General features: G+C 34.5%; 1 long non-coding RNA gene across 1 annotated transcript; it reads left to right on the forward strand.

Annotated features, from left to right (window-relative positions):
- The first annotated feature begins 379 nt into the window (after positions 1-379).
- LOC111927281 (uncharacterized) lies at positions 380-4236 on the forward strand. Its single transcript, XR_002863482.2, has 4 exons — positions 380-665; positions 1143-1173; positions 3088-3261; positions 3655-4236. It is a non-coding gene; the product is annotated as an uncharacterized LOC111927281 (long non-coding RNA).
- The last annotated feature ends 6903 nt before the right edge of the window (positions 4237-11139 follow it).

Consider the following 11139-nt stretch of genomic DNA (forward strand, 5'->3'; position numbering starts at 1 on the left):
GTAGGTTTAAGGAATTTATAGGTCAAGTGTCAACTACTGTCAAATCTAAACAATGTTTCAGAAATAAAATGATCTTGAAGAGAAACAAAATAATTTATTCTGTCAAGATGTAGTTTCAGGATTGACTTTCTGCCATAAATGTTTATATATCAGTCTATGGAAACTTTTTGCACAACTCCTGTTCACAATTATTACCAGAATACAGCAAAATAATCTTGAGAGTATTTTAGGACAATTTTTTGGTTGCTACTGGCTAATTTTGCTACTATAACTTTATACTGTTAGATTGTTTTTTTAATGAATGCTCCAAGTTTAGATATTTCTTTGTCACACTTAACCATCTTTTATCTTTGCTTGAAATACTGAGGTTTTCATAGAATCTCACAGAATCACACCATGGAAGAGACCTCTGGTGGTCATCTGGTCTATCCCTTCATCATGCAGGTCTGCCTAGAGTCAGTTGTTACCCAGGACCATATGCAGATAAATTTTGAATAACTCTAGTTATTGATGAAGACTCCAGAAATCCCCTGGACAACCTGTGCTGTCACTCACAGTAAATGTTCCCTGGTATTTATTTGAGACATTTGTGCCTGTTGCCTCCTGTACTGTCACCGAGCAGCACTGAAATGAGCCTGGCTCGTCCTCTTCCACCCTCTCTTCAGGTATTTATAGCCATTGATGAGTTCCCCCCTAAGCCTTCTCTAGGCTAAACCATCCCAGATCAAGGTACGTCTGCCTTTCACACTGGGCTACATGGACACTTGTGACAACAGATGTTCCACGCCTAAACCTTAATCTGCCCTCATTCAGATGTCTGTAGCTATCCATCCATAATAGCATCAGCATTACTAAATTTTCACAAGTAATACAAAGAAACTTAAAACCATATAATTTTGATCCAATACAAGGAGCATTTTTCATCACATTTTATCAAAATTAGCCAATGCCTTTACAATGTCCTGTACCAAGCAGTACTTGCATATAAAAGTTGTTAAAATCAATAAGTGCAATGTAACATAATCCTACATCTGTTAGAAACAAATTGAGATCTGATAAGAGCTTCAAATTTAAGACTGGGGATATAAAGACAGCTGCTTTCTGTAGCTGATATTAGGTTTTCTTTCTTTTAATTCTTATAGGTAGAAGAAACAATCATTCCAGAAAAAGAAGGTAAGCACTAACTGTAAAACATAGATATTGAATTACTGTGTTTACAAAGGAAATAAAGGATGCAATATTTCTGTTTTACTCCTCTTAGGAGATGTAAGGGATGTAGCGAGTAAGAGAATTAGTCTTTGTGATGAAATTTGAATATGCATTCCACCTTCTCACAATGGTATATTTGTAGAAAGAGAAAATACATTTTCATTAGACATATTAGTACGTTTGGATGGAGACTTCAGGTACGAAGTGTCATCCACTATCACTGTGAAAGCTTTCTCTGCAAGGCTGCTTCTCAATCTGTTCATCCCTAGCCTCTACTAATACTGCCCTGGCCCAGCCACAGAACCTTGCACTTGGTCATGTTGAACCACATGAGATTCCTTTGAACCTGTCCAGGTCTCTCTGGATGGTATTCCATCCTTCAGGTATGTCAACTGAATTGCTCAGCTAGATGGCATCTGTGACTTTGCTGAGGGTGAATTCAATCTGTTTGTTTATGTCATTAATTATGATATTAGGTAACACTGATCCCAGTCTGATGAGAGAGGATCATGCTGTGGGGGTAAGTTTCAAAGGCTTTACAGAAGTCCAGATAAATTATATCTGTACCCTTCTCTTGTTCACTGGCATTGTCACTATATCATCAAGGCTGTTTCTCAAAAATAGGGGGTGAGAGTAGAGGACAAGTAGGTGTGTTATGTAAGGCTGTGTACTGGATTTGTCTGGGATAGGGGAGCCCGTGTGGGACTGAGCTGCCTACCATGGTTAAACAACAGCAAGTTACCAAAACTACATGGATAGCAAGACAGAATTGAGTAGGTAGCTTAAAAACCCAAGGCTAATTTGTACTTTTGGAGCTTCAAGTAGTGAAGTCAAAACACCTGTTTTATCCTTGTTGGACACAGATCAAATTACAATGAGTTTTTAAACTTCAAGTACTCTGGGAAGATTTTGACCTTTAGTATAGTGTGATAATGCACACTTACCCACTGCAATTCCAAGTTTAAAATTGCCTTTAATATTTACCATCTTCACAGCATAAGAATTAAGGGGGTTTATTTGATATTATATAAATGATTACATTTCTATTGTACACATCTTTGGGAAATGATGTTTATACAAAGATATTGGATAGATTAATAAATCCTCATATGTTTGAATTAAAAATGGTTGGGTTGCTAGCCAATACAGCAGAGTTTATAAAACAGCTGAAGTTAATGGCAAAAAAGACCTACAAAGCCATCTAGCACAGTCTGTTGTCTGAGTTATGTGTAGCGTCATTACAATGAGGGTCAAATGATGGTCATGGTATTTCCCTTGGGTGGCCTTTTTCACAATCCAATCAATTTAATCATTCAGAACCTGTGTGTGAAATCTAATTTTCAAATGTAAAACTTCTCCCAACATGGGATAATTTTGATCAGTTAAGAAAAATACATTTCAATACTTTTCACCAGGTAGTTTGGCTTCAACAAGAACTGAAGCACTTAAGGGCTGATTTGTAGTGTGTTTTCCATGTCTCGCAGCCCAACTAAACTCCTCATAGTTTTAAGGGGTTTATTTCCTCTTAAATTTCCACAGATATCTTTTCCTTAATCTTCCTTATCTTTAAGGAACCTTAAAGCTTTATCTTTTATCTTTAAGGAACCTTAACCTTTCCTTATCTTTAATCTATTAGCAGCTGGATGTGTCTTTGCCCTTGAAAATTGCTTGAAGAAATTAATATAGAAAGAAAGTTTGGTGAATTTACCACAAGTAATCAATTTGCCAAGACCATTCTCTCTATTGACATTTTTAATCAATATTGTTAAAATTTATTTTAGAGAGAAGGACATAAAGGTTTTCAAAATCTTTAAAATAATATATTTTAAAATAATTTCAAAACTTTTAAAAATATATTTTGTGTTGACTCTTTTTCAGAAGTTCAGTGTTATGTTACCTATGAGAAATGAGTTAGTGAAATTAGATTGCTTGGTTTCTTTATCCAAAATGCAAGGAGAACAGCAAATGAGAAGAACTTATAGATGGAAAATAAGTGACATAATATCATTAAAAGGTTTATTTTTCTGCTTCTAAAATTTGATTTGGCCAAAGGTAATACTACATCCTGTGCATTTTTGTCTGTTTTTATTGTTTTCAACTCTGTTATTGTTTATGTTAGAAAGCTTTATTGACTTTTGGTTTTAATTTCATAGTATTTTCATATAATTTTTGATATTATAATTATGTTCTGCATTTTTTTAATCAGTGTATCACTGGGGAAGAAAAGACAGAAAGATAGTTCAATGCTTCTCAAATTTGATAATGCCATATGATCTAGGATTTTATTCATAAACCCCAGTCTGTGTTACCCACTCTCTCTGTAAGTGAGCTGTGCAGAGGAACAGACTTGGAAATTCAAGAAGAGTTTAGCTATTTGCGATTATAACTTTTGAAGTTTTGATCTTGGAGTTTGATCAATTCTTTTTTTTTTTTTTTTTTTGTCAGAGGCAGACTGAAGTATGCAAGAAGTAAATTCCATTTTGTTGGAACTAGTTCAGAAATTTTAAAAAGATAGGAAATATTGTATTTCTGAGACATTCTAATTTTATGGATTTAGAATTTCTTTTATTCTTTTCCTTTTGCATAAGGCTCTTCCATTACACCATGAAGCAAAAATTGAGCACAAGAGAAGTAATCTTTGAAATAAATAATTCCATCTTATCTGGCATATTAAAGTGTAACATCTGTTATGTTCAGAACTACTTTAGACATCCTGAGACGTCCCTCTTTGTGTGTATTTATTGTCTGTAAAGACTGGCAAGCACTACTAGTCTAGATCTAGATGGCTAAGTTGGGCAAATTTTGTCCAAGAAATCTTTGAAATAAAAATCTTTAAGCATGTTCTTCTATACCCAGCCTTCATCCATGATCCCAGCCAAAAGTGTCAATTTCCCAAAATTTAGGCTTGTGAATCAGAAGTCCTCGTCTCGTACTGCTTACTTATGTAAAAAGTGACATTTCACCACTCATTTCACCAGTTCTGTACTGGTGACTGAGAAAAGAAATCAACAAGCAGCAGATGCAAGGAAACAGGTGACTATTTTTTAATTAAATGTATATAAGATTAATATATGGAAGTATAATAATATAAATAATCTTCATTATGTATTACTAAATTAAAGTCAGGGTATTCCCCACAATTGCTTAGGGATAATTAATTGGTTTATGTTTTATGCAGGTAGAAAGGTAAGTATTTGCAGTGGATTAAAATATGATTACAAATAATGCTCCTAAAATTACTTATCTTAAAAAGTGTGCATTTTTAAAACAATTGCCATTCAGTACATCACATAAGAACCTTCCACTTTCAGGCTGCAAATATGTTGTAGATGCACAGCTGAAAATTAATAACTGGAGTACTCTGCATGACTTTTTCTCCCCCCAAAGAATCCACGTTATGTACATAATTGTGCAGTATAGCAGATAGCCATGGACTCAGTGCCTGCAAAGAAATGAACTCCACTTCTATGAACTTGGAGAATATTACTTCAAAGCAGCTTCTAGCAGAGAGCATCATGCTGCCAGTCATTAAAAATTAACTTCAAGTGACTCACAGGTGCTGTGTAGAAATGAATTTCATTCTATAGAAATAAATTGATCCGTATTCCACAGAGGACAAATACAGAACGTGAATAAGTCATTGCCAATCCTAACATTTCACTTCACTGCATTCATAGCTGCAATTCACCTGCTTCTTCTCTACTTATGCATCATTTATGTGGTATTTATTTCAATCAGTTGGGGAGTTATAGCTTCATTACTGCATTCCTATTCTACATCTGAGAAATACGATATGCCTTAATTTGAGAAAAAAACCCCATTAGTACATAGTTTTTATTTTGTGCTCCATACCTTTGTTATTCACAGTAAGGAATTACCCACTGAAGCAGACAAGTAAAGCAATCTGGATTTGCTTTATAATAAATTGTATCATATTATGCCCAGAGGCCAGAGTAGAAAGAGTTTGTTCAATAATAAGGTTGGTTCATTAAACATTAGAGTATTGTGTTTTCTCCCAGAGTTACATGCTGATTTCATATAGAGTAATAGTGTTTGCTTCTGTAAGTACATGTTCCTACAGGCAGGGATTTAGCATTTTATATGCCACCATCAATACTAAAAATGGGGGAAAACACTTCTCTAAAAAAAAAAAAAAAATTATCTGTGTAACTGTAAGTACCTGAATTTATTCTGAATTTTGGAAGATGAGGTGAGAGGGGGAAAAGATTGGTGTTAATATCTTTCCTGTGACAGACTATCAGCTCTATGTGGAGAACTTACACTGTCATTTTTACTCTCAAATTGTGTAGCTTAGAAGTGCAACCACAAAACAGTTCGCTGATTTTGAAACCCAGCTTCAGCTGGGCTTTTCTATACCTTTCTCTTATTTGCAATTCATATATTTTTTATTCTCTTTGAAACAAATTATGGTCATTGCACATACATGGATAACTAGAAGCATTTCAGCTCCCTAGAATTAATCTGAGCCAATGAAGTTCTTTTCCCCTCTATCAGCAAAGGGCTGATATATGGGCTGGACATAGAAGCTGTTGAAATCCAGTGTTCTGTTCCTATCTCACTGCTGAACATCTCTAAAAATCAAATGCTCTTCTCAACTCTTATTGGATGGCATATCACACAAGTTTCAGCTTCTTCTGCTGGTCTGACACATACTAGTCTGACAACTTTTCTCTATGAAGAATTGTTTTCATTATACTCTTTGCAAAGTGCTTTGGAAAAAACACACAGTATATTTTAATTGTTAAATTTGCAGAATAGCAGTTGCCAGATACATCACAACAGCTTTTTAGACTGACTGTACTAAATGAATGAGGCTTGTAACAGCCAGTTATGCTAATTAAACTGTTTAGGAAAGGGAAAATACTAACATATTTACTTGGTGATGACTAAGGACATTCAAAATTGCAAAGCAAGGGAACTGTTATCTTAAAATTTTGTTAGAATTCAAGAACTTTTTAAAAAGTCTGTGAAATTATGTTTCAGAAATGCTAGTCCATATGCTGTTTTGAAACCAAAATATATAACTCATGTCAGGCAGCCTGGAGCATTTTCTGTCTCCTTCCTCTGCAGAAACAAGCCAAAAGTCCTCTTCTAATGGATTGAGCTCAGATTCTGAAGTATTCTCAGCTAAGGGCAGCAGATTAGAAACAAACTTTCATGTACAGTTCTGAATGTCATGTAATCATTACTTATTCCAAGTTTCACAGACTGTGACTAAATATGGACAGAGACAGAGCATGCATGAGCCTTCTTTGCTAGAAGAACTTCTAGAAAATAACAAAATTCAAGTATAAATCACTTACACTGACACAGAAATGAGATGGGTTACATCAGTGTCTGATAGGAAGAGTTTATAAGACCAGTTCACCCCTTTGGCCTACTTCAACTAAGAAAGAATACTCTAAGGATATTCTGTGGTTCTAGGATGAATCTTCTGGCCATGCAATCTTCTCTCTTATCTAGAAAAATCTTTTCACTCAGATCACAAGAGAGAAGAAATAACACCATAATGGGGTTTATGATGCAGTTTAATGAATTAATTGCAAAAGAAGAATGATCAGAAAAGGTTGTGAATTGCCCCATCTTGCAGAAGTAAATTGATCTTGACTGTGGGAATGTAAAAGTATTTCCCCTGCAACCAGCTGGAGATGTCATAAAGTAAATGGTAGATGACATAAATTAATCTATGTTTTGCTTGATGATAACAGCAACAGAGTGTTAGATTTTTTCTTTTTTATTACCATGAAGGAAATATGCAAAGAGAAGATGAAGGTGGTGGGAGAAAGGTGGAGCTGAGATGTCTCAAAGATGAAGGCATATGCATGGCAGATATGTCACTGCATCTGTGGGAAGATTGTGCCTTTTTGAAGTGGCACTGGGAAGAAATGGAAATACACTACAACTACTGAAATAGCACTAGAAATGCATATGGGGAAATGACTCAAATTCAATGAATATAATCATAACAAAAAGTGCAGCAGCTCTTTTTTTTAAGCGTGAGAGTATTAAGCAGAATCTATGTTCGAATTAACATTTTCAGTGGCTAACCAATCAAATATATTGCAACTAGACCTCCAAGATTTTTTTTTTATTTCTGTAATTTATGACATAGTTGCCAAAAATCAACATAAAGATAAGGAACACAAGTAATGGAAGGAATGGAACTGTTTGAATGGAACTGTTTCCAACTGGACATAATTTATCTTAAGTTTACATTTGTAAAACCAGCTTAAAAAATATACAGGAATCTTAAGAGGACAATTTTTTTGCCTATGAATTTCAGCTGTAGACAAAATCAGAATAACTCACTTTTCAAACAAGGTATTTTGGCAAAGACACCATTGAAAAATATTACTCACATAATGAAGAAAAATTGTAATTGATTTTTATTTTAATTACTCTTTGGGACAAAAAAAAGAGCAGTTAGGGAGCATCAGAGGCGAAAAGGCACCAGCCTTTAGAAGCTTTTTTAAATGCCAGGAATTTTTAGGTAGTCCTAAGCTAAAAAATAACAGTAACACAAAATTACTGGCAAATACATGTTCCTCTCAGCACTAACCTGCAAACAATGTAATAGCAGAGTGTTTGGGTAATGTGCTTTTGGTTCCCATTGTAAATTAATTTACAAAACATGATTAACATTTATCTGCAACTTTTAGTTAGAGGGACAATTAAATCCAAGTTATGCACAAAGATCTGAAATTAGGTTTAACAGAATCTCACAGTAGGACCTGTGAGAGTGACAGCATAATTAAAAAAATTATGTATTCAGATGGGAAAAAAGATCAAGGTCCATAACTCTGGAGGTTAGGCAAGGAAAAGTTGTAAATACTAGGAAAACAGAGTAGAAAACCTTAAGAGTAACATAATCCAGGTGGACAAGACAACCTTTTTGAAAGTATATATTAACTAAAACAAATTTTCCAGAGTGCAGCCTAAGGTATTATGCTAAATGGGAGAAGAATCATTGACTCTCATTTCAGAAAAAAATCTTAAGATCACCAAGTCCACATATAAACCTAACATTTCCAAGTCCACCACTAAACCATGTTCTTAAGGAACTCATCCACTCATTTTTTAAATACCTCTATGAATAGTGATCCCACCACTTCAGTGGGCAGCTTCCTCGTGACTTCAGCTCCACCAGCTTTGGTGACCTTCTTTGGATACAGACCAGCACACAAGAAAGTGTCTTTCTTCTAGTGAGGGGTCCAAATCTGAGCATAGGATTCAAAGTCTGGCCTCAACATTGTCGAGTACAAAGGAGAATTAGAAAGAAGAATATTGTACTGCAATTTATCATCATATTAATATATTCATTTAGAGAATATTATACTGCCTATTGAGTCCTCTAATATTACTTTAGATATAAAATTTAGCATTTTTAATTTGTGTTTGTAACCTTAGAGGTATTCATTAAATGAAGAATTTTTGCATCAGCGAGTCTCTATATCATGATCCTTATTTACACTTGTGACTTGTCTTATTCAAGTGCAAATAATGAACAGAATCCATTCAGAATGTTAGATGTCTATATCATAAAGTCATTGAAGAGGAAATTTTCATGCAAGGTGAACTTTCCTAACTGAAAAGTTCCAACAAGATATTGAAACCAAGGAAATAGTTTTGCAACTCGTAGAGGTCAAGAGTTCTTTGCAAATTAATCAAGCATAAAATATTAGTCCTACACATTTACAGGTTTATGGGGGGGAAATACTTTTATTCTAATCAGAAGAATGTAGAACTTCAATGATCATTTTATTGTGCATCTAACTAGATGATAGCCCAGAATATCTCAAATAAAGATTTTATACTGTAGCTTTTAAACAAATTCTTGAACTGTGTCCAAGGCACACTTGTAAATAAATACATGTACACAGTATCTAAGAAAGCCCAAAAGATGTTTTTTGTAAGGAAATGGTTGAATATGTTGAAGTGGGACATCAGTGTTAAGAAAAGAATATGTGTAAAAAATAGTATTACTGGATTGTGGTGTTAGTATTTGCTGCCTTTAACCTCATTTTGATAGTTGTTAAATTCAAACTTACACAAAACATTTGGAAAAGTTAATATAAAAATATAAAAAGTGTACACAGGGACATTTTTTAACTGAAAGAATATTGATTTTATTTTACATATAAGAAATTTACATTTCTACTAAATATCTGTACAAAAGATTTTGCCTCTTTCATGGAATGGGTCTTCTTGACCTGTTAAACCATTAATTTATATTCCAGACATTCAAGTTTTTATATCACAATAATGACCCCTGTTCTCTCTCCCTTCAAGTCCTAGATTGAGGCATGAATTTACTGTGATTGAATACACTTTCCCTGAATAACATGTGCTAGCCCTGCAGAAATTCTGTTGTCAGAATTTGGTATAATTTTTCACGTAATTCCAGAATAATCAAGGAGAGGCACAGACTGCTGTATTAAAATAAAATTAAAGGAACCCACAGCGGTTACATTATTATGATGACTAACTGCTAGAAAAACAGAAAAAGACAACTTTTTTTAAATATTGCCAATATTATTTTCCTCTTAGCACTTTCTGAATGGAGGAAGCCACATAATTTGTAAAACATCTCTGGTTTGATTTTGTTTAAAAATAAACAAAGACTAAAATAACAAAAATCTGCTGCTGGTATTGAGAAGAAATATTTTTTTCTGTGCTTCTTCATATATGCAACATTTTTTGAGGAGACTTTTTTTGTCTGCTGTGGCATACTGTTGTGTACTTTTTTGATGCCTTTATTAATAAGTATTTATTCTCATTCAGTGAGCACACCTTTACAGCGATGAAAACCTACTTAATGGTGATGGCATCAAAAATGAACATTCCAGCAAATGCACTTATTGCTTATGTCAAGTCAATTCAAGTGGTTTTTCATCCCTTATCTCTGTCATGACTTAAACTGCCCTTGCCCATAGCAAAAATAAGGTTGTCAAACTAAATTTTCAAATTTATCAGTTTAAAGTCTGTTTTTAGGGCACTCAAACTTATCTGTGTTGAATTAATTACACAAATACAGAGATCTCTTCCTTATCTATGTGTTTGGCTGTAAAACCATCAGCTGTGTTTCAACTCACTGTTAAGTCTGACAAGGAAAAAAAGGATTAACAAATATTTTCAAAAAGTTAAAAATGCAGTGTGATGAGTTGACCTTGGCTAGATCTTAGGTGCTCAACAAGCTGCTCTGTCACTCTCCCGCAGAACAATGGAAGAGGGGAGAGAGAATAAATTGGAAAATATCATGGGTCAAGATAAAGGCACTTTAATAAAGCAAAACCAAAGGCCACTTGCAGAAGCAAATGAAAATGAGATTTATTCTCTAATTCCCTTCATCAAGTGATGTTCAGTCACTTCCCAGAAAGCAGGACTTCAGTATGCACAGCAGTTACCTGTCAGACAGACATCATAATAATGAATGCCCCTATTTCTCCTTCTTCCTCCTTCCTTTTATTGCTGACCAGTCACCACATGGTATGGAAACCCCTTTGGTCAGTTTGGGTCAGATGTCCTTGTGTCCCTTCCCAAGATTTTTCCCACTCCCAGACTACTGGTGAGGGGAAATGTCAGAGAGCTGTGCCAGCACTGTTCAGCAGGAGACAAAACAGTAGTGTGTTACAAAACCGTTCTAGCTACCTGTATAAAGCAGTCTCCTTATTTCCTCTGCTATGGAAAGTTAAGTCTATCTCAGCTGTGTTGTAGTTTGAAACACAGAGTGTGTGCCCTTGTTTCTGATACTTAGCTCTGAGATCCAGAAGAACACTGAATTTCATATAGTATGAAATTTATGAGCATGTTTTCATGGTGATACATGAAAACAACTGTTAAAGTTAGATAGAAAAGCCAAAAGTGTGAGGGTATAAATTAGAGTTTTCTTAAGTCACTGGGTGAAAAAGT

The sequence above is a fragment of the Cyanistes caeruleus genome, chromosome 2 (genome assembly GCF_971803275.1).
Source record: "Cyanistes caeruleus chromosome 2, bCyaCae1.hap1.1, whole genome shotgun sequence".
NCBI classification, from domain to species: Eukaryota; Metazoa; Chordata; class Aves; order Passeriformes; family Paridae; genus Cyanistes; species Cyanistes caeruleus.